Below are 25,806 nucleotides of genomic sequence, written 5' to 3'. Positions count from 1 at the left end.
GCAGGAGTATATTCTCTCCAGCACAGATCCACGGCCCCTCGGTGGGGTCTCAGTCTGAAGGCAACCTGCAGGCTTGGCTCAAGGAATGGTGGGCAGTGCTCTGTGGCTGACGCTACTGTTCCATGACTCCAAGGGGTCTGGGTGTCGGCCCCCTGGAGCAGGGTTCTGTGGTGAGTCTGGTCTAGGGTCCACAGTGGGAATAAGCAGAAGAACCGCAGTGGGTGCATCACCCTCTTAAACTGCTCTCCTCCCCTGGCGGGGAGGAGACATCCACCTGCCTGGGCCTGGAGTGCCAGAGCCACCAAGCTATTTCCCCAGCAGTTGTGGTGTCCAACGGAGTCACCTACCTTACCTTCCACGCCCAGCTTCGAGTGGGGTTTGGCTATTGCCCCACATCAAATCCCTTTCAAAGGAAGGATGTGTAGCCCACTGAAGGGATCCACAAGAAAGGGCTGCTGGCTGGGGAGGTGGCTTCCATAAAATGAGTCCAGAGGAGTTTGCCGCTAATCTGGGGGGTGGGGGGGTGGCAGGATTTGGTTGGTTGTGTCAGTCCTGAGATCTTGGTAAATTCTTAGGAATGAGCTGGTGGGATTCCCCTCCTGTCTGGGTGACTGGGAAGGAGGCACCATGGGCCCCACTCCAAGTGCTAGTAAGTCAGAGTGGAGGGACACATGGGCTTCCTCTGAGGGAGGCTCGGCACCTGCTTATCTCAACTGAGCGCTGGCTTGGGGTGGCCCCAGAGAATGGGGTTCCTGAGTTTCTGCTTGTGACCTCGGCCTACTTTCCTCCTTTGTAGGCTGTAGCACTTCCAGTGGCGATGAGGGAATGGACCCATTCACCTCTGCCAGCTTCCCCAGGTACACGAGGAGCTAGAACAGGGGGCAATTTTAGGCATTTGTAGTAAATACCCACTCAGTCAATCATCACTCTCTTAGTGTAGGCACTGTGCTCTGGGCTGATCATGTCACATACGGGATCTCCTCCCCACAAGCCTATAAGGAAGGACTACTACTGTACCCATTATGCATGAGGAAACCCACGTTCACAGAGATCGAGTCATTTGCCCAAGTAAAGCAGCAAAGAAGAGGAAGACCTGCATCCATCTGACCTGATGTGAGTGCGGCTGCCGGCAGATGTCACCCGCCGCCACCCCCACCCCGTCTCATTCTCAGACCCATTCATGATGCCTTGGGAAAGGAACTATTCTAGACTCATGATGCTGAGGTAGGTAAGCCCCCCAGTTCCTTTTTTTTTTTAAGTGGGCTCCATGGCATGGAGCCCAATGTGGGGCTTGAACTTACAACCCTGAGATCAAGACCTGAGCCGAGAACAAGAGGCGGATGCTTAGCCGACTGCGCCACCCAGCACCCCCAACCCCCGGCCAAGCCCCAGAGTTCTGTAGCACTTAGAAAGTTACCTCCACGACTGCCACCATCTGGGCACAGAGTGGCCTAGAAAGGATCATGTCATCTCCAGGGCTGGGCCCTTCCATCCAGAGATCTGTAGCTGGGTCGCCTGACCTCTTGGTAACCCACTTTGGGAACTGTCATCCAACACAGGCTGCTGTGAAGAAGGATGGGCCTCCCTGGCCCCGGTTGAGAATATCGTGGACAGAAGCTAGCCTTTCACTGAAGTGTTCTTATTGGCCAGGAATATTTTTCTCAAATGTTACGTTCTGGAGTTTGTTTAAATATAAAAGTATGTTATTCATTCATTGGTTCGATAAATTCAATTATTGTACATCAACTCTGCTCCGGGTTCTAGGAACTGTGGTGAATAACACAAAATTCTTGGTCTCATGCAGTTGGGCTTGCTTTTCCGAATAGATGTTGCTAGACCCCCCCCCCCCCCGCCGCCCCCGATCTGCACCACCTTCCAGAAGAGATGGTGGTGCACATGCTTGGGGACTTGCTCATGGGGTCTGGCCTCTCCTCTGTCCCTGGCCAGCTTTCAGTCATTCAGTGGCAATCCTGACAGGGACGTGTCTGTGGCCTGCTAGAATACATTCAGTGATGGGGAGCTCCCCCCACTTCCTGAGGCCCCTGCCCTCTGTCCTCCCTCAGCCTCTAGCAGGGGTCTGGGCCTGCCGTCTACCTCTCTTCACATATGTGACATGAGTCAGGAGACTCATTTCCTGATCCCCAAGTCTCATCAAGGGGGAGGGCCTGAAGAGAATTTCATGGGCTTTTCTACCCAACGGTCACCTGCAGGGTGGCTGGGTCCTAGAGCCAGGCTGGGCCCCTCCCCACCATTGCTCGAGGGCTTCGTAGGATCTGCCCAGGGTCTCCGTGCTAAAGCATGCAGGGTCCCCAGGATGCTGAGCAAGACCTTGAGGTTTTGCTGTCACACTGGAGAGGCCCAGAGAGAAGCTGAGTGTGCAGGGCAGAGGGCATTATGCACATAAGCCCAAATGCCTGGGTTCCATGCACTTGTCATCATTCCCACAGTACAGGTCCCAGCGAATCCCCAGGGGAGAGATAATGGGGCTGTTGTTGAAAAGAATATGATAATAAAGCTCGTTCAATCTCTTGTGTCAACACTCCAGCTGAATGAGAGGCCAAAGAGCCAGGCTGGCCAGCCAGGAAGGTCAATATTGACTCAGGCCCGCCTCGGCCTACTAATGCAGTGCTGTGGTCCAGCAGCAGCTCAAGCCAGAGCAGCCCTCTGACCACTGTTCACTGTGCTTAGAAGCCACAGCGTTGGGCTTTCCCGGGTTCGGAGTTATCGCCAAAGCAAGAGTAAAAAAGGCCTTCCTGGAAGGGCTGTAGGCCGAGTACTCGTCACTCTCCCCGATTTTCAGCAGAGGTCTGAGTCCCCATCACAGAATACTTAGAGGCTGGTGGGAAAGAACTGCTAGAGTCCCTAGTCACAGGCTTAAGGTCCCTAATCACACAAAAAGATTATGTTTGGGGTGCCTGGGTGGCTCAGATGGTTAAGCGTCTGCCTTCGGCTCAGGTCATAATCCCAGGGTCATGGGTCCTGGGATCGAGCCCTGCATCAGCTCTCTGCTCAGCAGGAGGCCTGCTTCTCCCTCTCCCACACCCCCTGCTTGTGTTCCCTCTCTCGCTGTCTCTCTCTGTCAAATAAACAAATAAATCTTAAAAAAAAAAGATTATGTTTAATAGCTCTTAATTTTCTATGTCTCTGTGTTGTTCCCCTCTTCGCTTTATGCTCACAATACTGCGAAATGGGTCAAACCTGCTTTACTGGGTGCATCTTAAAGATGACAGGTGGCTGGGGAGAGGACGGAAGGGACCAGAAAGGGAATACGCACACATACGGGTATAAAGTGCGTAGCATGTGTCAGACACTGTGCTAGGTGCTTCTTTGGAGTGCATTTAATAGCCACAACCCTACAAGCTAGGTATTATGAGCTCTGCTTTATAGGTGAAGAAACTGAGGCTCAGAGAGAAAGACTGTCTAAGATGGTAAATGTGGAACTGGTATTCAAACCCAGTGTCTCTAAGCTTCTCTAACATGCCTCCGCCCAGAGAAGTCAAACGACCTGCCCCGGATCACACAGCTGCTGAGGGCCGAGCTAGGACTAGAAGCCTCAAGCCAGAGGCTCCTTCTGCCCGAGGCAGCCCTGTGGCCACAGTGTGTCCAGGGTATCCCATGGACATGTGAGTCCATGTGACACATACAGAACATGCTTCTGTCTCTGCCTCCAAAGCTGGACCCTCTTCCAGAAATAGCCCTTCCCCCGGGCCACCTCACTACCTGCCCTCCAGGGACCCTCTGCCTTTATTCCCATGGCTTGCTCTAACCCCTCCACAATCTCCTACCACAGAGCCAGACCATTCTCAAAGTTCTCCAGGAGAACTCAGGGCTCGGGTAGTTTAACCTTTCCTAAGTAATAATTAGAGGCTTGGGGAGATGGCTCACAACAGGGGCTGTTCGACATTTATTATTTATCACCGGGACTTCTCACAACTATCCTCTGAGGCAGGCTTGATTGCCCCGTTTTATAGGTGAGGATATTTGAGTTTGAAGAGAAGTAAAACAACTTGCTTAAGGAATAGAAGGCAAAGTCAGAATTTGAACCCAGCTCTTTCTGATTCCAAATGTGTTCTCAGCTACTGTCCTATGCACGGCCCGAGGAGAACTTGCAGTATTACAGTATGTGCTGCAACAGTTCCAAAAGGCCCAAGCACAGACATAGACTTGACCCTCCTCTTTTTCCGACCTAGAAAAACAAGTCACGGGAGCCTAAAACACACCAGAATAGGACAAGATACAGAAAACTCAGCCCACACCCCAGGAGCTCTTCATGTCTTAGCCCTTGGTGTTCCTAGCAGCATCTATATCCCAGATGGGATGCCACTCATCATCCACGGGTGTGGGAAAAGCTGGATCCATTTTAGCAGGTTGGAGATCTGGGGAATGAGCTAGCAGGCTGGGATGGGCCGAACAGCACCTCTGCCTGGGGCTGCCTCCTGACCTGCTCAGCACAGACACTGGGCCGGCTACTGACCTTCCTGTTTGGGAGCTTCTTTCCCAAGCAAGCATTCAGTGCACCAGCCTTGGTGACACTGTCTCGCCCCAGACAGGCATCACACATGATGACAGCGGAGGCTGGGCCAGGGGCAGGCAGGGCATCTGCCTGGGGCTGGGCTGGTGGAAGTTATAAGGCACATCCACTAAGTTTGGAGAAATGGCACCTAGAAGGGACCACTGCCCCTGCCTAACAGTACCAAGTACATCCCAGGAGGGCCACCTGCCTGCCCACTGCCCCTTCCAGCCTGTCCCTCAAGGAGGTCTTGAGAAGGCTCCTGGATACCTTACGGAGCTGAAGGTTCCTCACTTACCTCCTGGCCGCCTTCCTCGCCTCCTCTTCCTCCGGACTCCTCACCCTTCCGTGGGCAGCACTCTCAGGCACCGAGGAGAGGGAAGACTGAGGACCTTCCCCGGCCAGTCCTCCGAGGCCTGGGTGGAAACAGATCAGAAATTCGTTGTGACAAATGTAGCATGTGTCTCTGTGGATTTTGCGACTGGCCGGAATCCAGAGCATTCGGAACCGCCCCAGGCCTGCCTCTCGACAGAGCCACCATCTCAGGTACGAGGGGAGGTGGCGGGCTCCCCGCACGGCGCACGGGGAGGAGGGGCGGTGGGCTCAGCACCGCTTCGGGCCCCTGTCCCCCCCCCCCCCCCCCCCGCCCCCCCTCAACGCGGCCACCGGCCCCACCTCGCAGGCCCGAGTGGGGCGCCCCCTGGGACGCGAATCCCCCGACCCCGCGCCTCAGGCGCCCCGGGCGCCCCAGCCGCCCGGCCGGAAGCGGCGGCGCACACGCGGAGGTCGGTCCGCTCCCGGCTGCGCCGGCTGTCGGTCCCCGCGGCGCTCGGGGCCCCTCCGCCCCGCGCCCTCCCCACGGCCGCTCCTGGGTGCACGGGCCGCCGGCCAGCCCCGAACTTTGGGGACGGCAAACCCGGGGAAAGGGGGCCGCGCGGGCGGGAGACCTGTTCCCGCGTCCCGGCCCCCGCCCGGGGAGGGGTCGCCGGCCCCCCGGGGTGGCCGGGGCACCCACCTGCCCAGCGGGAAGTCCCTGGAGAGCTCTGGGAGGCCGCGGGAGCGGGGCCCGCCCTCCGCGGGAGGGACCTCAGCGCCGGGAACGGCGAAGAGAGGCCGCGCGTACTTGTTTGCGCAGCGCAGGCTTCACCTGGCCGCGAGTTTGATTTCAGGGTGTGGCCTCAGGTAGGACAGGGCGAACACAAAGCCCGGGAAAAGTCGCCGAGGGGTGCCGGGGCCGCGGCCGGGAGGCTCTTCGCCCTAGGGGCGTCCCCCCTGCTCAACCCTTTTCCTCTAATCACTCGGCTCCAGCTCTGGTCGGCCCTTCGCTTTGGGGCCCTGATCCGGGTCGGGCCCCCTGCGACCTGCCGGTGGCCCCGTGGCCCCTGGACGGCCGCGCAGGGGCCTGACCTGGATTTTCCGCTGAGCGCCTCGCGGTGTAATTAACTCATTAATTTGCATTGCAGATGCACATCTGGAGGCCGCGGGCCGACTCCTCCCGGATACCAGAGGTGCAGCGGGGCGAGTGCACCCACCCACATACGCTGCGGAGTCTCAGCCGCAGTCCCCAAACCTGGCATCTTGGCCTGTCTGTCCCATCTGGACAAGGCCCTAAGACTGTTTTGAGGTAGTTCCCATACGCCGGCAGGAAAGCCAAGATTTAAAGAGATTCCAATTCCCTTGTCAGACCCGGCCCAGTTCTGAGAACTTCTGCCTCAAGATTCCCCCCCCCCCCCCCGGGGGACCTTCCGGGCGCCTGCACTCCCAGGGAATGGGCCTGGTTCCAGAGCTGGCATCTCCTGGTTGTCCCCAGCAGTGCCCTGGCCTAGGAGCAGGATGGCCATTCAGAGTGGTGGCTCCCTCCTGGCTGCCCTTTACCCTGCTTCTTTTGAATTAGAGGGTAGCTATGTTGTAGGGGAGAGGCAGGGCTACCAGTCTGTCTCTTCCCTAAACAAGGAAGTGAGCAGACCCTTGCTGTCCTGGGCTTGGGCCCCCAGAGAGGGCTGTATCCTACGGAGTGCTGGGGGGATTCTGGCTTGGAAATTCAGTATATCTAGACCTGGAGTGGCTGCCCCAAGCAGTGGCTGGATGGCTGCCAATGTCACAGAGGGGACTGAGGACAATGCTGGAATTTTTGTCACTGTTGGGTGCCTCAGACTTTCCTTATTGAGTTCGCTATTGCCATGTCTCATCTTTATTCACTGATTCTTTAGATCTATCAATGCAATTTCTAGATAAAGCATTTGCATATGTGCTCTATTGCTTATGCATGATTTACTGTAGGCACCTGCCAAGCCCAGCTAAGGTGGCTAGTGGGAATTCGCCAGCCCCGAACACCTGCAGCCTGTCTGGCTACACCACAGCCCCCCGACCTCTACGGAAGGTATGTGGTGGAGATGCTGTCCCTGGTGAGCCCTGGGTTAGTGTGTGGAAGCTGGGCAGCTAACTGCAGGACCCCCGCCGCCCTCCTCCATGCACTCATACTTACATTTAGTCTCTGCTCCTTTCCTCCCCTCCTCCTCTTTGTGTCTTTCCCAAGAAGATTCCTTCTCTTTCCTCTGACAGGGCAACACTGAGGCCTGACCCCATGAGCCAACCCCTGACCTCCTGTGGCCCCTCAGGAAGCTGCCTGCTGAGCCTAGGCTGAGGGGGGCCATGTGGCAGGGAGGGGGCAGCTTTCCCCACAGAGTAGGTACCTAGCCATGTGGGAACACTGGCTGAAAACTGGCTACCGGAAGCAGGTTGTGCTGGGTGGGAGGGTTCGGGAAACTGGTTGTTGAGGATTTGAGATGAACCAGGAACTAAGCTAGAAGGAATGGCATGACGTTGTTGAACCTAGAATCAACACCCTAAATTATTTTTTACTGACTCAACAAATGCACACATGAATTATTTTCTTTTAATACAAATAACTTACAAAAAATACAAATAACTTATATACCAAAACCAGAGCTCCAAGCAGTGCTTTTGAACTGTTGAACTATGATAAAGCATGACTGATCATTAATATTATCACAGTTGAACTGGTATTTAATTTGGTTTGAATCCAGGCTTGGGTGTCCCAGAAAGGCTACTAGTCAAGTCCCATCCTCACCCTGTAGGAGTGAGTCTAGGAAACCCTGGGGTCCTTTGGGAGCAGAGATGGGGTTTGGGGCCTCAAGAGTGGCAGAGACTCCCCAATATAACTGACCTGGAAGGTAATGAATCCCCCATCTCTATAGGTATTCAAGAACCCAGATAACTATCAGTAGATATGCTAGAGAAAAAGTTCCCATCCTGGATACTAGACAAGACTAGGGGACCTCTTGGGCCTATCCCAACCTCAACTTTCTGCACTTCCAGTCCCGTCTACAGGTGGGTCTGCTGCACTGGGTTGGATGACCCTCTGCAAAATGGGACAATTGGGATGTGCAGAATGGGTCCTGAGTGATTAACTCCCCCACCCCCCACACCCCCCATCCTCCTCTGATCGACGCCTGACTCAGCCTTTCCCAGGCAGTGGCAGGAATAGTCTGGGGGACAGTGTCTCCTCCAGCAGCCATGTGCCTCCCTCTGGCCCTGTTCCCAGGTTGCAGTGCTGAGCATGGGGAAAGGGACCAGGCACAGCCTTATTTGAAGAGCCCTGGTGGCTGGCCCAGGCTTCCTGCTTGTCTGTGCACTGCCATTCTACGGAGCGGACAGGAGCTCTGTACAGGGACACTGACAACTGACATTTCACCGTGGGCAATGCCACTGGAGCTCCTCCAGTTCCGGGGCACTGGCCAGCAGAGCTGTCTGAGAGGGCAGCGGGGCAGCCCCATGGAGCAGGGCGGGTGCTGCCCAGCAAGCTCTCTCTTAGCCTTTGGCTCTTGGGGCCTGTTGGAACATCTGCACCTACAGCCAGGGCTGAGAGCCCAGGTTAGGGCCAAAGAAGAAAGATACAGATCTGCTTGTGGTTTAGAAACAAAAACACATTATCCTTTCCCTGTACCTTTCTGCTCCGTGACTTGAGAAGCTTCCTGGGGATCAAGAAAACTGCTGACAGGCTCACTTACTCCTTCCAGGGCTCCTTCCTCTGGGTGCCTCTGCCCTCCTCTAGTAATAGAAATAGCAATGCCTGCCAGGTGGTGAAGATTTACACCTGTCTCACTCAAGTCTTCACAACAGCCCCAGCACAGAAGCACTGTACTATTATATTCTCACTTCACAGGCGAGAGGAAACAGGCCGAGTGGTTAAGGAACTAGCTCAAGGTCTTGTAGTCACTGAGCGGCGGAGCCAGAATTTCAACCCAAGTGTATCTGCCCCCGGTTTGTTCTCTTATCTGGGCTGCTTAGAGGTCCCTGGTTCCAAAGACTGTTGAGTATGACCTGACCATGTGGGGTCAAGTCCCAGGGAACAGTTTGGGGGGAACATTGGCCTCCTTGCCAACTCTGACCACCACCTGGGAAGGGTGAGTCACGTGACACAGAGTGTATGTGGGGAATATCCCTCCCCCATTTCTGAGAAGGGCATGAGGACCCCCACGTGGCAGTAGGTATGTGGGGCAGAGGGGGCCTCAGTTTCTTCCACCCTGTCACTGAGTCCCCTGGCTAGGAGCCAGGTGCTAGATTTCCTGTCATGAACCAGCACCCTGCTTGAAGTCCCTGCATCAAGCCCTCTGTCCCTCACAGACCCAGGCTAGGCCTGGTGTTCTTGGGCCCGCATGCAGCACTGGCTGGGCCAGTGGGCACTGGCATACCTGCTTGCTACTTGGCTGGAGGAGCTCCTGGAGCCTGGACCCCGGGCCCCAGGAAGGGTAGCTGCACACTCACCCTGCAGCCCTCAGCCCCAAGAGAGAAGCACACTTGGGAAAAGACCCCTTCCTCTCCGTCTCCTCTGGGGTGCCCAATACCTGTCCCTTCCTGCTCGTGGGGCAGCCTGGGCCAGTGCCCCTCACCTGATAGGACCACCCATCTGTTTCTGCTGATGGGCCTGAGAGGCAGGAGCAAACCTCTGATGGTCTGGGAGTATGAATGGAGGGGCCCTTAGGCAGGAGAGAGGTAGAGAGTCTTGCTGCAGAGACCATGGGTTCTTGCAGGATTGGAGCCCTGTGTCTCTTTAGGCTTCCAACATGTCTCAGTCTCAGTCAGTTGAGAAACTGTTTCTAACAGGGGAAACAGCATCCCTCTCTCTCAGGAAGGGGATGGAATGACAAGGCTAAAGCATGGGGGTACTGGAGTCCCGAGGACCTGCACCCCCACACAGGGTGAGAGGGGTTCTTGACCTTCACCCTCATAGCTGCTGAAGCCAGGCAGAATCTCCCCTCCCCCTTGCCATGCATGCACACAGCTGCTACAGGGAGCCATAGAGCCCAGTGTGGTGCTGCAGGGGCAGAATTCCAAGGTTCTTCCAGGAGAACTTGCTACTAGGTCAACCCAGTCGCTCTATCCACTACAGATCCCAGAGAGAGAACCCTACCCCCAGGTGGCAGCCCTGCCTGGGCCCAGTTAGGTGTTTGGGAAAAGCCTATGGGACTCACCTGCCCAGCGGCTGGAGAGATGTGTCCTTGTGCCATCCTGAACCTTAGCAGAGGTGAACCATACCCAGAAGCCTCCAGCCTCTCTCTGCCTGCCTTTTTCTCAAGTTCTGCATCTGTACTAGATTTTCTATGCCACTGGGAATACAGAGGCCTGTCCTCCCCAAATGCAAACTGACACTGGAGGCTGAGCTTGCCTGACCTGGTGATGTGGACAAGCTCTCAGATGGAGGGGCCACTGTCCACCCGCCTCAAGGGACCGCAGCAGGGATGGAGCTGGCTGTGGTACCCTTCCCAGTTTCATGGGGGTAGGAGCTACCCTGGGGAGGACTGGAAACAGAAAGGGCCACCTACGTGCCAAGGACACTCATTTTAGAGACATGATGAGTTCACTAAACATCTTCTCACTGTGATCGTTTTGCAGCCCTGGCTCTTAATGGGCTCCAAAGTTCCATCCAAACGTCTGTTGCTGGCAGTTTCGCTCTCTGGCTGGCATTTTTGCTGGCAGAACTAACAGCTGGAAGCTGCTTGAATGGAAACCCTCCACTGTCCTTTCCTCTCTCTTCTGAGCCTCTCGCAGTTGTCCCTGGTCTAAGGCTGGGTCAGGGCCTGGCTTTCGGGAAGGACAGGTGAGTGGGGGGAGCAGAAGGCTTGTGCCTGACCCAGTGAGGGTCCACACCAGAGCCCCAGGGAAGGGAGGAGTCTGAGGAAACATGCTGTTGGTTGCCCAAGCCTGGTCCACAACCCTCTGGGGGGCAAAACCTTAGCTCTAAATGCACAAAGTTCACACACTCTGGGCTGTGGCCTCTTGGGAGCATTGATTCTGGCTATAGTACTCCCCGAACTCTGCCTTCTGCATCTGCCCCGGGTCGGTGTTGGAAGGCATGGCCTGTCTAACTGCCACTTGGCTGGGCTGGCTCCTCTTTAGAGGGGTCTGCAGGGGCCCAGGCAGCTACTGCCATCCGATCGTGGGGGCTTTCGTTCCTTAGCCTCTGGCCCACGCCTTGACTACCCCAGGGATGGTGCCTGTGGGAACTTTATGTGAACACGGACATGGCAGGGGTCCTCTCCAGTGGCTGGCACAATGGCCTTTGCCGGGATGATGGACCGTGTGGGGCCAGCTCTTCCTGTCTGATCATCCTGTCCTCCACGGGAGCTCTGCATGCACGCTCACTCCTGGCCTTGCCTTCTTGGTTCTGGGCCCGGCTTCGTCCCTCCCCAGTGTATGGGACCCCACATATCTGAATCCCAAACATACCATCTTCCAGCAAGACCCACTATAGTGGAACATAAAAGTCTTCTTGTCCAGCTTGGGCCTGGTGACAGGCTGATGGATGACAGGCGGCAGGCCTCCTGCTTCTGGGACCTAAACTCTGGTGGTAGCCGTTGGACATTTAATTTCCTGCCTGGGCTCAGAGTATATACCGGTGAAAAAACCACCAGAAATAAAGGGTCTCCTGTGTGCCTCCTCTCACTTCTGCCCCAGAATCACTCTTTCATTCCTAGATAGCTTCATCATTACTTTCTTCTTTGGCTTCAGACGCCGCCAGCCTTATGGTTAAAAGGTAAAATGCTTTCCGGGACAAGGAGAACTTAAATCAATCCATTTACGAAACTTAAATCAATCCATTTACAAAACTTAAATCAATCCATTTACGAATTAGCGAGATCTGTTTATCAGAGAGTATCCCAAGGCGGGGGCGGGGCGGGGCAAAGCCTCTCCTTGGGGGGCACTGGGGAATGAACTTGGGCTGAGCTGGGGCTGCATGCTGAGCAAGATGCAGGGGTGGGGAGGGACTGGGGTGGTGGGTGTGGCAGGGCCAGCCCCCTATTAAGGCAGGAGGGACAGATGAGCATCAGGGCCTGTCTGGTTCTTAGTGTATTGCGCCAGGCTGTGTCCTCAAGCCATCAGGTTTTGCTTGCCCCTGCTTGGGGGTCACCTTTGATGCTGCTGCTGACAGAAAGGCAGCCTGGGTAGTGAGGGAGTACAGCACTGGGAGGTAGGGACCCCCAAGGCCTGAAACCAAGGCTTTGCCACCAGTTAGCTGTGTGATCTCAGGACCCACTTTCCTTCTCTGGGCCTCTGCTTCCCTCCATACAATTATAGGGCTTGATTAAACATTCTTAGGGACTCCTTTTGGCTTGAATGTGCTACAGCCGTCCAAAATGGTGAGCTTCTTTTGGGGGCAGTCCTTTCCTCCTCTGCACCCCACCTCACTGACCCCGGACTGCACTCTGGATGCCCGTGAGGCTGTGGAATAAATGGTCCCCCCCCCCCCCCCCCCCCCCCCCCGCCATGCCTTCCTGTGCAATTCCTCATCTGAAGTTAAAAGAAAGAAAATGGAGGCTGGAGGCTCCAGGCCAGGAAGCTGAAGCAGAGAACCAGTCCTCCCAGTTTTAACCCTGCTGCTGCTCCTGCAGCCTATAGGAGCTGGGGCAGGCCGGCAAGCAGCACCTTTACTTACCTTGAGTAAAGTAAAAAAAAAAATAGCTGGTTGCTATTTGCCGTGGGTCGGGTGTGTGTGTGTGTGTGTGTGTGTGTGTGTGTGTGTGTATGTATGTATGTATGTAGCAGACTGGGCTGGGTCCCTGCACTGGAATCTGAGAGCAGAACAACTCACTACCTGACCTGAGCTTTTGGGGTGTGTGTGTGTGTGTGTGTGTGTGTGTGTGTGTGTGTGTGTGTGTGTGTAGCAGACTGGGCTGGGTCCCTGCACTGGAATCAGAGAGCAGAACAACTCACTACCTGACCTGAGCTGCTTTTGGGACCTGCTTCCCCCACCACCCAGAGGTCCCCTTCTCCACGTCCTGATCAGCCTGAGTGTGCAAGAGAACACAGATCTGCCTCCACCCACTTAGCCAGTGGCCCCGGGCCTGAGTGCTCTAACACTTGGGCAAACCAGAGCCAAGCAGAACAACGCCTGCATTTCCTGACAGAAGCAGCACTTCGAGGGGAAAAGGTTGCCACAGAAAAACCCACAGATGTTCCAAAAAAAACCCCATCATTGTCTTCCCTCTGTAAAGACCTGGGTCTCTGTACTGCCTTATAATGAGGTTTTATAGAAAACGCTGGCCAGCATGGATGTTCCTTTGCTGGGGCTAATGGTGCTCCGCAGTTTTGCGGGACGCAGAACCCATTCTTTGCATGTGAATTCCCCCCAGCATATGAAAGTATGTCATGTTCTGGGACATACTTTGTTCTTGTTCTTTTAGGTGAATAGAACCTGGGATTACCTTTCCCAAATCCATAGAACAGATAACTTTGGCAGAAAAAGCATAAAGTCTCTGAATCTGCACCTTACGGTTCCTGGGCATTTCTAAGTCACTTGTCAGAGTGATCAAGAAGTCCCCTCTGGTCTTTGGTCTGGCCCCTTGCGTGCAGCCCCTCCAAGTTTGTGCTTCAGATGGGGCTCATGAGTACATAGTTCCTCAACGAGCCAGGGCCCCCATGTGACAAAATTCTAGACTCAAAGAGGGGACCAGGCCTCTTGATTCCTTCACTGTCTAATGCCTGTATTAAGTCCTCAGGACCTGAAACTAGACCCCAGATGGAGAAGGAAACTCTCCACAGACTCAAGTCATTCCTTAGAGAAACTCAGTGACAGACAATTTGCTATTCGGGAAAAACTGCAGTTGGTACCACATTGCTTCCCAGCGTTCTCCCTCTTGCATTTGTATATCTCCTTGAGCACGCATCCTCTGCCCACTGCTGTTCAAACTGCTTCTTCCGTTGCCTTCCATTCTCAACAAATCTGTTTTTGCCCATCTTTGTTAAGTTCTATGTTAAGATCCATCTCCCAGTGTTGGTCGAAATTTAGAAATTATCTGGGCTGGATGGGTCATGCCTGACAGCTTCAGCCACGAGTCTGGGGCCCAGGGTGGGCAAAAGAATGCCACCACCCTGTTGCCAATCAAGGCTCTGTAGCTCAGCTGGTTTCTGGTGGGGTTGGCTCCAAGCTCAGCTTCCCTTTCCACTCCTCTGTTGAAGAGCTATTAGCTCCCCAGGAGAAGGGCTTGGTCCTTCCTTTATCAGCACTTTCCCTCCCTCCCTGTCCCCGCCACCTGTGTTTTGTACTTAGTAGTCAGGCAGCTCTGTTCCCTGCAAGCCAGTGAGCCAGGACCAGGTGCCAATTGCCATCTCCACGTCCTGCCTTGAACCCACGTCTTGCCAAGAACAGACAAGTCAAGTTCCCCCTTTATCTCACATCTCGCGTCTCACCTTAGCCCTGAGTGGGCCCTCAGGCAGAGCTCGGAAGGGGGCAGCATCCAGTCAGCGTGCTCCCCTGGGGCAGCAGGGCCAGCTCAGCTTCAGGAAGTGGAGAGCTCTTTCCACCTCCAAAGCTTCCATTTTCCATGCTCCATTCCAACCTGTTGGCTATGCCTGTTTATGAGGTTTGCTAGCAACCTTCCTACTGCCCAAGTCAGTCCTGAATCCTGTGTGGAGGGTATCCTACGGGAAGGGCTCTGCTTCAGGCCACAGGACAGTGCACCCAGGACACAGTGTGTTAGAAGCAACTCTGGGGGCGCCTGGGTGGCTCAGTCGTTAAGCGTCTGCCTTCAGCTCAGGTCATGATCCCAGGGTCCTGGGATGGAGCCCCGCATCGGGACCCCTGCTCTGCGGGAATTTGCTTCTCCCTCTCCCTCAGCCCCTCCCCGGGCTCGTGTGTGCTCTCTCTCTCTCTCTCAAATAAAATCTAAAAAAAAAAAAGAGGCATCTCTGGGACTGTTTGGGTAAGGAGCACAGTGTCCTAGTGTCTCCACCTCTTTCCTGCCCAGCCCCCCCTCCCACAGAGGTGGGCAGATATAAGAAAGCCAGCCATCCAGAGCCCTCCCTGAGCCCTCTTAAAAGCCCGGCAAACTTTTCTTCTCCTGCCCCTTAGGCCCCCTATGCCCTGCCCTCTATCCTCTGCTTCCTCCTCACCCAGGCAGCTGGTCTGCTCTTTGTCCGGCACTCCATAACCTCTGCCACTCTGCCCCCAGGTGGGTACCAACAGCTGCTCAGCTCTGCACCCGTGGGAGACCCCTAGGCTTGGAGTCACCTTTTGCAAGGAGGCAAATGTCCCCACAGCTGGGTCATTTTCCTCATACTGGAGCCAGGTATAGAGGTTAATTGCATGGGAGACATATAGTTCATCTGGACTCCAGTCCCATGTGCTCCTCCAGGACTGAGGGCATTCTTGGTCATCCTTGGGAATTGTGCTGAGTGAGCTTTGCTGTGGCTAGAGACCCCAGACCGGCCTGCCCTTTCCCTGTGCCTGGTACATCCCAGAGAGCTCAGCTCACAAAGAATCAGTCTGTCTTTGGAAGGGACTGAAAGGCCTGTGTGGCCCCCACACTCCACCTTGTGCCCATTCTCAGGTGTGCAGAGCTTTTCACCCTAGTCAGGTGTTTCCAGAAGCCTTGCTCCTAGTGCCAAGCCCCTCCTGGTTAGGCATGCCTGTCAGTAGGGTTCCCAGGTTTGGCGCTCCTAAGCTGCAGAGGGGACCACTTGCTTGGCCCAAAGGCCTTATTCCTAGCTAGATGAGCTTCTGTGGGGCTCTCGGGCAGCCCCAAGTCCATCCTCTACTCCTGGAACCCTGTTTCCACCAAAACCAGCTCAGGGAAAGACCCCCAAGCAGGATCCTCCAACCTTGCTCTGTGACACCAGGGAAAGAACAAACTGTACCCTGATTTGTCTGGCTTCTCGGTGGGGGCTGTGGGTGGGGGGCAAGCGTCCCCAAGCACTTTAAACCCCAAGCTCAGTGGGTGTGACCCCCTGGAACCAACCAGGTCCTTAACCCTACAGCAGAAGTGGGGAGGCTGAGTCCTGTGAGAAGGGATGGTGCCTAGCCAGGAAGCCCCCTCCCCCCCAAACCTGACCTGATGCCAAGTTTCAGAGTCAGAATCTCTGCCAGGTCAAACTCTGCATCAGGGCGTGACTGGGAGCCGGGTCCCAGTAATGCTCCATAAATATTTGTGGGATGAGTAGTTGAGCGGAATGTCCCAGAGGTGGTGGGGTGAGAGGGGCCTCCCTGAGGGGCGTCCCGGTGGCACCACACCAGCTTGGCCCGGCAGGAGGGGGAGGTAAAGGCAGGAAGAGCAGAAACAAGCATTTCTTCCTCCGGCCAGGAAGCCAGAAGCCAGCTTGCACAGGGCTGTTTCAAAATCAACCTGGAAAAGCAGCGGCAGGTCAGGTGGGGTGTGGGGGCTCCTTCTCCTAGAAACCCGCAGCCTCTGCCACTGTCCTGGGCGGTGGGCAGTCTTGACGCTTGCCCCCCACCCACAGCCCCGCCTGGGGAGCCTGAATCCACCTCGGGCTGCAGGGACCTTACCGCGGCCACTCCTCAGGGGGCCGTAGGGCCTTGAGCTCCTCACTGCAGGCCGGTGCTTGTCTCTAGCCCAGGAAGAGGCACTCCCTTCAGGCAGAAAAAGAGAAAAAGGAAAAGAAGACAACCTCAGTGCTTCGCTCGTGGAACCGCTTCTCCTGAAGGCTCCTGGTTGGTGTCCTGCCTCTGTGGGCACACAGCCTTCCTCCCCCCGGCAGCTTACTCACCGGTGTGCCCGGGAGGCTGCCAGCTACACGGGGGAGGCGGCCCACGCCCCTCTGCCTGACACACTGGAGCATGCTCCGTGGGCACTGGGGGGCTGCGGGGTCTGGCCTGGGCCCCGGGCCGGGCAGTGGCCCCCAGCTGGGGCCTGAGTATGGGAAAGCCATGTCCCGACCCGCACCCCGCTCGGGGGAGTGCGTCCTGTGGGCTGGGCAGAGGGAACGACACGGTCGAATGACACAATTTCTAGGTAGGAGGCTGTCTCCTTAGTTCCCTGGGGCTGTCAGAAGAGGGAACAGCCGAGGCCCTGTCTGGCCCCCCCACCCCAAGGTTGGCTTCCATCCTTGGCCTACCCCTCTGGACCATTCCCTACTTCGAATTCCTCCCGTCTCTCTGTCCTGTGGGCTCAGAGAGGGCCTGGGCCTGTCTGAGCTGGAGCTGCTCCTCACCCTGTTGAGGCGGGGTGCCTGGTGTCCCTTCTCTGCAGCGCCCAGCTCAGAGCCTGGGTGGGCCCAGCATCAGTTAGGATGAACTGCTGCCAAGTCCCCAGTCCCCAGCCCTCTGTCCTCGGGGGGGGGGGGGGCGCGCTCACACACACACACACACACACACACACACACACACACACACGCACACGTGGGGCCACACCCAGCACGGAGCCACCTACCTGCCCAGGCCAGCCTAAGCCAATCCAGCCTTGCTCTCCGAATGCCACTCTGACCCTAGAAGCCACTCATGTGCAGCAGTATCCTGCAGGAGGGGAGTTCAAAGCCAGCCCGGGAGGACTCCAGTTAGCACAGATCGCTCTCCCCTTCTCTCCTGACACGTCCAGAGGACACGGCAGCCCGATCACCATATCTGCTATTGCACTTGGCCGGCCAGCATCTCTCTCCTGGAACCTCGGGCCCCCACAGCATCCTCCATATCCTTAGGGGGTGGCAGCCGATTCCTGATAGGTCCCATCTTCCTCGGAGCCCAAGGTAGAGAGGGGAGAACTAGAAGGGGTGGGACCCAGGTGCAGCTCGGAGTTTCCAGCTCCCAAAATAATCAGATGCGAAAGGGAAGGAAGAAATCTCAGGGCCAGCAGGTGAGTCAGTGCCAGGGGGCCGGCTTAGTCACCTGGATGGCTGCTCCCAGCTCCTGGCACATCAGGCCAGTGCCCTCCCCCATCTGCTGTCAACAGCAGGGCTGTCAAAGGGAGCGTGGCCTTGGCCGGGGAGCGCCAGCTGGCCCGGGGCTGCCTGGCAGGCTGGACTGTGAGCTCCTCAAGCTCCTCGGGCTTCCTTCCCAGCCGCAGCGCGCCCCTCCTCCACCACGCACCCAGGCTCACTTTGGGATTTCTCCATTAAATCCTCAGGCAACGACCTGCTCGTTTGGGGCGCTGAGCTGCTCCAACGTTGCTTGGCAATTTTGATATCGTCGGGGGTTGCTATGGGGAGGAGGGTGATGTCATTGACACAAAAAACCCACTGAATTTACAAATCAGCTGGGGCTGGAGCTATTTATAAAAACACGTTTTTCCCTGCCTTCCTTGACTGAGGGGGAGGGAAAGGAAGGGCTGCCTGCCAGGCTCAGTGGAAGCCTCCCCCAGCCCGCAGAAGCCAGACCCACCCCCCCCGAGCCCCCAGGCTCCCCACACCACAGAACTGGCTGGCCCTGGCCGCAGCTGGGCCAAACTCCCCTTGCAGGGTCTCAGCTGGTGTTGCCGTGAAGGGCACGGGGAGGGCGGCACACGGTGGGTGCTAGGCAGCATGGGCTCCAGCTTCCTGGGTTGGCAGGGGCCAGAAGCCAGCCACTCAGCCGGACCCTTCAGAACTAGGGGCATGTGTGGGTCGGCGGCCTGAGCCCCTCTGGGCGCCCACAGGCCAGCCCCCCTGAATACACCAGGTGGAGCCTGGCCTTCCAAAATGCCCTCCTGGTTTCTGAGCCCCTCAGACTCCTTCCCTAGCTCCTTTCCTCCTGCCAGCGTCTAAGTGTGGGGCCCCCGGTGTTGGGGCCCTGCTCCTCTCTCACCACACTCGCCGAGACCCCATCTTCCCCGTGGCTTTGACCGTCAACCTGGACAGGCTCCCACAGAACCCGTGTCTGGCTGCCCCGCAGCAGACACCACCCCCGATGAGGCAGCCCCAGCTCCGAGCGCCCACTGTTGCTGACAGCCGGATGGAGGCCACTGTCCTCCTGGGCTCTTCCCAGCCCTAGGCCCTATATCCAAGGTGGCACTGGGCTGCTCGTATTATTTTTGAGAACTCTCATAAATCTTCCATAGTGAAGCACTGTGGCATCTGGTTAAAAGGCCAGGTTCTGAGTTTTCCCAGTCCGGAGTCCACATCCCAGCTCTGCTGGTCCTCAGCCGAGTGACCTTTGGCCTGTGATTTAACCAGCTGAACTCAATTTCCTCATCCACAAAATGGGGATAATTTCACCTGCCTCAGTGGGCTGTGGGAATTAAGTGAACAAAGCTCCTGGCACATGGACCGCTCATCCTGAGAGCTCAATAAACATTAATCTTATGATGAGTGTTGCTCATCCTTAGCCACCCACCGAATGGCAGCAGTTTCACCTTCCAAAACCATGACCCCCTCAGTCACCTCCTGAGCTAAGATCTCAAGCTGTACACATAGACACTTTGACTGAACTGCACAATACTGGACCTCATGGCATTAAGCATAAAAATTTCGAAGAGTCAAAGTTCCCCAACTACCAGCCGTGGAAACCTATTCCAGCTCCATCCTGAGCAGGAAAGGAATTTTTTGATGGCTGTCAGGTAACTACATCCTAGCACTGATGAGAAGCCTAGAGAATCAAGTAAGTCCAAGGCAGAAGCCAGTGCTCCAGGCATCAGGATTGACAGCACCTGGCTGGAAGGTGCCCCTACCACGTGCCCCACCAAGGGCACATCTGCATCTACTGCAAGAGCAAGGGAGTGGTCACATGCAGAGGCTCAGGTCACATGCGGGGTGGGGGGCACCCTGGGCACAGTGCTCCTGTTCCCACACATGAGGTGGGGAAGAAAAGTAGGGTGCTGTTATTGAAGGAGAGGGGAACGGGTGCTGGGGGCCAAAAACCAGCTAATGCTCAAAACAGCATCTTTGCTATTTTTTTAAAAAGATTTTATTTATTTATTTGTCAGAGAGAGAGAGAGAGAGAGAGAGAGCATGCGCACGAGTGTGCATAAGAGCAGGGGCAGTGGCAGGCAAAGGGGGAAGCAGACTCCCCGAGAAGCAGGGAGCCCAATGCGGGGCTCGATCCCAGGACCCTGGGATTGTGACCTGAGCCGAAGGCAGACGCTTAACGACTGAGCCACCCAGGTGCCTCTTTGCTCTTTTTTTCTATTCATTTTCAATTCCTGAGCGTGATAATCAGTAATTGCTGATTCTTTTCTTCCTAATTTCCTGAGCTTCTGACAACTGATGGCCTGCCCAAACGGAGACCTACTCCTCTGCTCCATCATGTGGCGTGACTTACGGATTTGGTGAGAATACCTGCCCACCGAGATCCATTTCTTTCAGAGGTTGTACAAAGGGCAGAAGGACCTGCCAGCCATTGGAAGACCCCCTACCAAGCTTGACTGCCTGTGGCAGGGACGGGCGGGCAGATGCCCAGATGTTCCTGGGCCAGTGGCTGCGCCCTGTTGCCCTCCTTTATCCCAGGTGAGTCATGTTTCTGCTAGTTCCAGCAGGCTCTGAGCTCCCCAGGGCAGGAAAGCCAGCATGGGGCTTGGCACATAGTAAACGCTCCTGGAAATGTAGTGGAATGAATGAACATCTGAAGAGGTTCTGTGCTCTGGCCAGCCTTACTTAGAATACGGGTGAATCACGGAGTTGAAAGGGACTCTAGAATCACCCCCCCCCCGCCCCCCAGTTCTACAGGTGTGAAAACTGCAGCCCCGAGAGATTAAGTGACTCAGCAAAGCTGCAGAGGAAATGAGAGGCAGAGTCATGACTGGAACTCTCTTTCCCTCGTCGCAGGCTCGGATGGTTCCCTTTGCTGCCCACACAGGCCCACTCTGGCCCGGCCCTGAGTGTGATGTCTCTGTCATTCAGTGAAAGGCAGAGGTGGTGGTGTCACACCGGAGGCCTTTCCGCCTTTCAGTCTCGGCTCCCTGGGCGTGCCAGTCATGGCGAATCTGCCAAGACGGTGGCGTTACGATCTCTTCATAGCAGTTTTCCACTTTATTCTTTTGTTCTTGACAATGGAGATGTACTTACAACCTCAAAGGTAACGTGCCTCATTTTGGTTCAGTCAGGTGCAGCTGGGATGACTGCTGACATCAACAGTGTCCCGCTGCATGCTTTAAGGAAACCAGTGGGGACGTGCTCAGAAAGGCCACGTAGCAGTGACGTCCGAACATTTGATAAACGAATGCTTCCCAGGTTTTCCCAGAGGATGAAAACTTTCAGAAACAAAATCGAGGGTTCTAGTCCGTGGCAAGAATTCCTTTTACCAGACGATTTTTTCCAGATATTTAGGTTCTTCCCCACACTTGCCCTTGTGCCGTGTGTACCTAGGAAGCCTTACGAAGACCTTCCTAATGGCTGTGTGGGCCTGTCTCCACCTGCCTACACTTGTCAACCACACTACTGCAGGGCCAGGAAGGGAGGGACAGATCCATCCTACCTTCATCCCCTACCGGGAAAGGAAGGGCTTGGATTAATGAGCGTGTGTGTCCTGCACTCCGGGGCAGCCTCACCTCAGAGGCGCCCCTGAACCTTGGGCCTCCAGGACAACCAGACCAGAGGCAGAGGCCCACCTTCAAGAGATTTTCCCAAATGGCTTTCTTCATGGCAGGTGGGCTGTCCAGGAAGCAGAGGTTTCCAGGATCTCTGCCCGCCCTCCAAGGTGTTGGTAGTAAAGGGGAAGGTGGTCAAGTAAAGGTCAAGTCCTGGGGGAGTCCTCAGTGGGAAGGCAGCTTAAGGGCCCTGTCAGATAGGGATGCGCTCGGTCCCTTTGGTGCCCTCTCTCTGGCCCTGCTCCTCTGTCCATCCTGGGGGTAGGGGCAGGTAGCCCAGGTAGTGAGGTGCCCTGGGGGCTGGGCAAGGCACGTGGAAGACAGCTGGTGGCAGGGAATTTTCTCTGCCGGGACTCCATGGGCGTAGGCATGCCTGTGGGCTGCCGATTAAGGGATTTCTCCTCAAAGAACGCAAATTGGAAAAGCCCAGAGGGAGCTACTACTGCTGGCTAGCAGGCTTGCTGCCTGGCCACTGACCCTCTGGCCTTGATCAGAAGGCCCAGTGCTGCCTGAAAGTGAGGAGGGAATGCCAAGGCCTTCCAGGGGCCCAGTCTCGGTCGCAGAACCTGCCTGGATACCAATGGGCACGGGAAGCCGGGAGGAGGTCAAGGGATCATAGTGCAGTTTGAGGGAAGACAGGGATTATTCCTTGAGAAACTGGCTTAGCAGCCCCCCATGCCTCCATCCCCACAGTGCCCCTGCCTCTGGGCCAACCAGGGGGAGCAAGAAGAGAGGGTGACAGGGCATGGCCCGGGGGTAGACAGACCCAGAGAAGAGGCCCGTGGCAGCAGATGGCTGAGAGGGCAGAAGGTGGGCACCATTTTGTATGATCTTCCCTTCTTGCCATTATGCCTTGTCATGATGTTATAGGGGACACGAGGGAGGAGAGGGCAGATCAGAATCTCAAAAGGAGGAGTGCCTGGGTGGCTCAGTCGTTGAGCAGCTGCCTTTGGCTCAGGTCATGGTCCCGGGGTCCCGGGATCGAGCCCCGCATCGGGCTCCCTGCTCCGCGGGAAGCCTGCTTCTCCCTCTCCCACTCCCCCTGCTGGTGCTCCCTCTCTCACTGTCTCTCTCTCTCTCCCTCTGTCAAAATAAATAAATAAAATCTTTAAAAAGAAAAAAAAAAAAGAATCTCGAAAGGATTAGGAGTGACCCTGGCTAGGGACTCTGCTGTTGCCCTGCAGGAGTTTCCCACCCCCCCGCCCCCCAGGAGAAATAGGATGAGCCTTTCCTGGGAGCAGTCTCTATGGGAGGGGCTGGCCCCCCTCTGTCAGACTGGCTGGGGCCTCGCTTGAGACGGTGCTGGCGAGGTGCGGGCGGAAGCTTTCTGTCCGAATGAAACAGGCACACCTCCACTCTGGATACATGGCCTTAGAAGTGAGTAGAGCTGGTCCCAGTGAGGCGCGGGGCGGGGGGGGGGGGGGCGGTGTCAGGGGATTGACCCCGAGGAGTTAACAACAATGTGAAGGCTGGCTCAGAAACTGGTCAGAGCTACAAACTGCAGAGTCTCAAGTATTGGACTCACAAGTGTTATCCTCTTTCCAGCCGAGGATGGGCCTTTGCTGTCCCAGCCCCAGTTCACCAGAAGCAGAGCCTTCTCGACACATCTCAGCTTCTGCATGAGCAACGCTTTCGTGAACAATGTGGCAGCCCAGGTGAAACAAAGCAGCAAGAGGACAAGTGTGGAGGGTTCCCACGCTCTTTATAATGTGACTAAAAGCTCATTTCCTTGGGCACAATGTATAGGCTATGCATTGTGCTAAACCCTTGCCATATATTAACTCAATTAATCCTCACAACAATCTAATTTATGAATCCATTCAACAAATATCTATTGAGTACCTGCTAGGTGCAAAGCTCTGTGCTAGGTGCTGAGGATAACTCAGTGAACAAGACAAGTCGCTGTCCTCATGAAGTTTACAATCTAGGTAGGACCTATTATCCCACTCTAGAGATGAGAAAACTAAGGCCTCTTGAATTTAACTTACTTGCTCAGGTCACTAAGTGACAGGGCAGGGCATTAAACCCAGGCAATCTGTTTCAGAGTCCAGCATGCTATTTGCTACCAAATGCTTCCTTCTTTTCTTCCCAACACCACACATGTGGCAGACACTATTGGTTACCTCTCTGAATCCGTCTCCCTTCTTACTTGCTGGGACAAACCCAATTTATTTGGATGTACCCTTTCATACCTGTGTGCTTGGGGAAGGGCCCCTTCCCAGCCTCAGCCCCACGAGTGAATGGTGATTAGTTAGAACTAATCTTCGTAATTCCCTTCCTGTTGCCAGGGGTTAGTTTAGGCCCCGGGGATCCCCCATGTGGATGACAAGGGGGGAAGTTTGCTGGGAGGGTTTCTGGGCAAAGTTTTTTTGTGCTGTTCCACGTTGTGGCTCTGGGAACTGTGGTCACCAGCTGGGTTCCATAAGGTGGCCAGCCTGAGGACTAAAGCCAACATGCTGAAGATGGCAGACTAGAAACTTGGGCCCTCCGCATTTGCTGAGCTGCAGGCTTGTTATAACAGATATTCTTACCCCTTATGAAATTTCGGATTGCTTTTCTGACTTTTGTAGCTGAAAACTTCCTAACACCCACCAGCTCCGATCCCTGCCATGCGATGACACCCCAACCTCGTCCGGCCCTCACTTCCTGAGCGTCTTTAAACACATCCGCTCCACTCCTTTGACCTTCGGTCGCTTACCTTGAGATGTCCTTTGACTTTTTTTCTCGCTACATCTGTTGGTTTTAACCTGTAATATGCTGTTTCTCTAACTAAATCATAAACTCCCTGAAGGGAGTGAGCGTCCTTACGTTTCTGTGTGTCCTTCGTGGTGCCTGTCATTAATGTGGAACCCCAGTAGGGCTTAATAAATATTTCTTGGCTCATCTTCTTTGACATATTCTGAGAGATTATTTGCTGCCCTAGAGGGGTAAATGAACACATTTCAACAAAGAATAAAACAGGCGTCAACAGGTTGCAGCTGGAGGCCTGAGTAAGAACGTCAGGCGTCTCCATCTTGGCTTAGACTCCCCAGTGGGTGACACCAGCTCCGACTGCCTCCTATGCACCCAGCTCTGGGGGCCGCTGGGGAGACGGAGGAACCTGCTGCTTGCTATGAGCCCAGGAACTCTCATGCGGAGCAACCACATCTTATTTTTTAATTCTCACAATGGCCCTTTGGGGTAGGAGCCATGCAGTAGTTTCTAGATGACAGACTGAACTGCCCAGCTCAAGTAGCGGGTAAGGAGCAGACCTAGGGTTTGAGTCCAAGTTTTCTAGTTCCTGAATTGAGTTTATAGGGTTCCCTCTGTTCCCCTTTTTCTTTTTCCCATTAAGCAAGCGGTCATCTTTTACTCATTAGCTCAGGAGAGAGGGACAGCAGAGGGTAAAACAGAAATCGTTTCCAAAAGCCTAAGCTTTAGCAGGAAGAATGTCAGCTTCAAAAAGAGACTAAATGTCCTGGCCTTAAGTGGGGTAAGTAGGCCCTGCTCCCTAAGCCGGACAGTCTTTCCCCTGGTTGGGGAGGGGAGTGAGCCATATCTGTCAGTGGCTAGAGGGAAGGAAACTCTGCATCCTGCTGCCCACCACCCGAGGGCAGCAAGACCCTGCCTGATATGTCAGAACAAACTGACCAGAGGCAGCCCTTTAAGGATTCCTGTGTTTTGAACATGGCACAGAAGCAGCAGAGAGCCATAAGCCAGAGGAGACCCTTCAGACTGAAATGCCCTTGTGGACTGAAGACTGGGGACCAGATGGAGCTTCCTGACAGCTTGGTTACTTAGCTGATCTTGAGACTGTCTTAAGGACAAAGATTTGGTTTCCTGAAGGTCACCTCCAACAGAAACGAATCCTTTCTCCTTATCTTTAGATTATAGAACACCATGCTTCTTTCACCTACCTTTATCATACTGCAGATTTGGCTATACTATAAATGGATTCAAAAGACAGTAAAGGCAGAATCAACTAGCTGGGATCCCAATGTACTTGAGAGGACTCCAGAGAACTTTAGACCGTTCAAGCAACATTAGAACTAAATCAATACAGCTATCTACAAGTTATCTGTACTAAAAACTTTCATTCCCAATTTTCTATAAGGTAGGCACTCATGCTATCCTCATTTCATAGAGGACACTAGCTCAGGAAGGGTAAGTAATTGTTCAGTGCCACACAGCCAGGACTCAAGCGTAGGTATTCTGGCTCTCGAGGCATTTCTAACCACCATGCCGGTATTTGATTCGGCACCAGAGGCAGGAGCCAACTCAATACTGAGGACGTTCTAGCAAGCCCTGGGCCTGTGCAATTGACCCCCTATAATATGAGCACTACATACAAGTTATAACTAAGGTATAAAACACCCCACAGATCTCGTCCCCAGGAGCTCATCTGAGTGAGAGAGGTAAGACCTGTAATGCAGCTGGGAAATGGTACAGGTAGGAGCTATGAGGCGGCCCCTAGTGGCCCCTACCGTGGAACCTCAACCACTGGCCCCCACAGGCTAGGACGCTGGACATGCCTGTCTGGGTGAATCCTGAGCAAGGGGAGTGGCTTCC

General features: G+C 55.1%; 1 protein-coding gene and 1 long non-coding RNA gene across 4 annotated transcripts in view; one reads left to right on the top strand and one right to left on the bottom strand.

Moving 5' to 3' along the window:
- Positions 1-17,859, bottom strand: part of PAK6 (p21 (RAC1) activated kinase 6) — a 36,505-nt gene extending 18,646 nt beyond the window's left edge. Inside the window, exons 1-3 of one of the 3 annotated variants that reach the window (XM_073876789.1) lie at positions 17,197-17,859; positions 16,314-16,397; positions 4,809-4,926 (exon numbers count right to left, since the gene is read on the bottom strand). The gene's annotated coding sequence lies outside the window, so the exon portion shown is untranslated. Of the gene's footprint in view, positions 1-4,808; positions 4,927-5,525; positions 5,664-5,917; positions 6,006-16,313; positions 16,398-17,196 lie in introns of those variants that run through there. The other 2 variants (XM_073876791.1, XM_073876790.1) reach the window with 2 other exon arrangements.
- A 1,850-nt stretch (positions 17,860-19,709) lies between these two features.
- LOC141370047 (uncharacterized) lies at positions 19,710-23,212 on the top strand. Its single transcript, XR_012373739.1, has 4 exons — positions 19,710-19,837; positions 20,039-20,179; positions 20,498-20,747; positions 22,804-23,212. It is a non-coding gene; the product is annotated as an uncharacterized lncRNA (long non-coding RNA).
- The last annotated feature ends 2,594 nt before the right edge of the window (positions 23,213-25,806 follow it).

The sequence above is a fragment of the Callorhinus ursinus genome, unplaced genomic scaffold (genome assembly GCF_003265705.2).
Source record: "Callorhinus ursinus isolate GAN/ISIS: 27379988/994484 unplaced genomic scaffold, GSC_fseal_2.0 scaffold25, whole genome shotgun sequence".
Classification (NCBI taxonomy): Eukaryota; Metazoa; Chordata; class Mammalia; order Carnivora; family Otariidae; genus Callorhinus; species Callorhinus ursinus.
The sequence above is the reverse complement of the archived record's forward strand: the minus strand, read 5'-3'. Positions and strand labels throughout refer to the sequence as shown.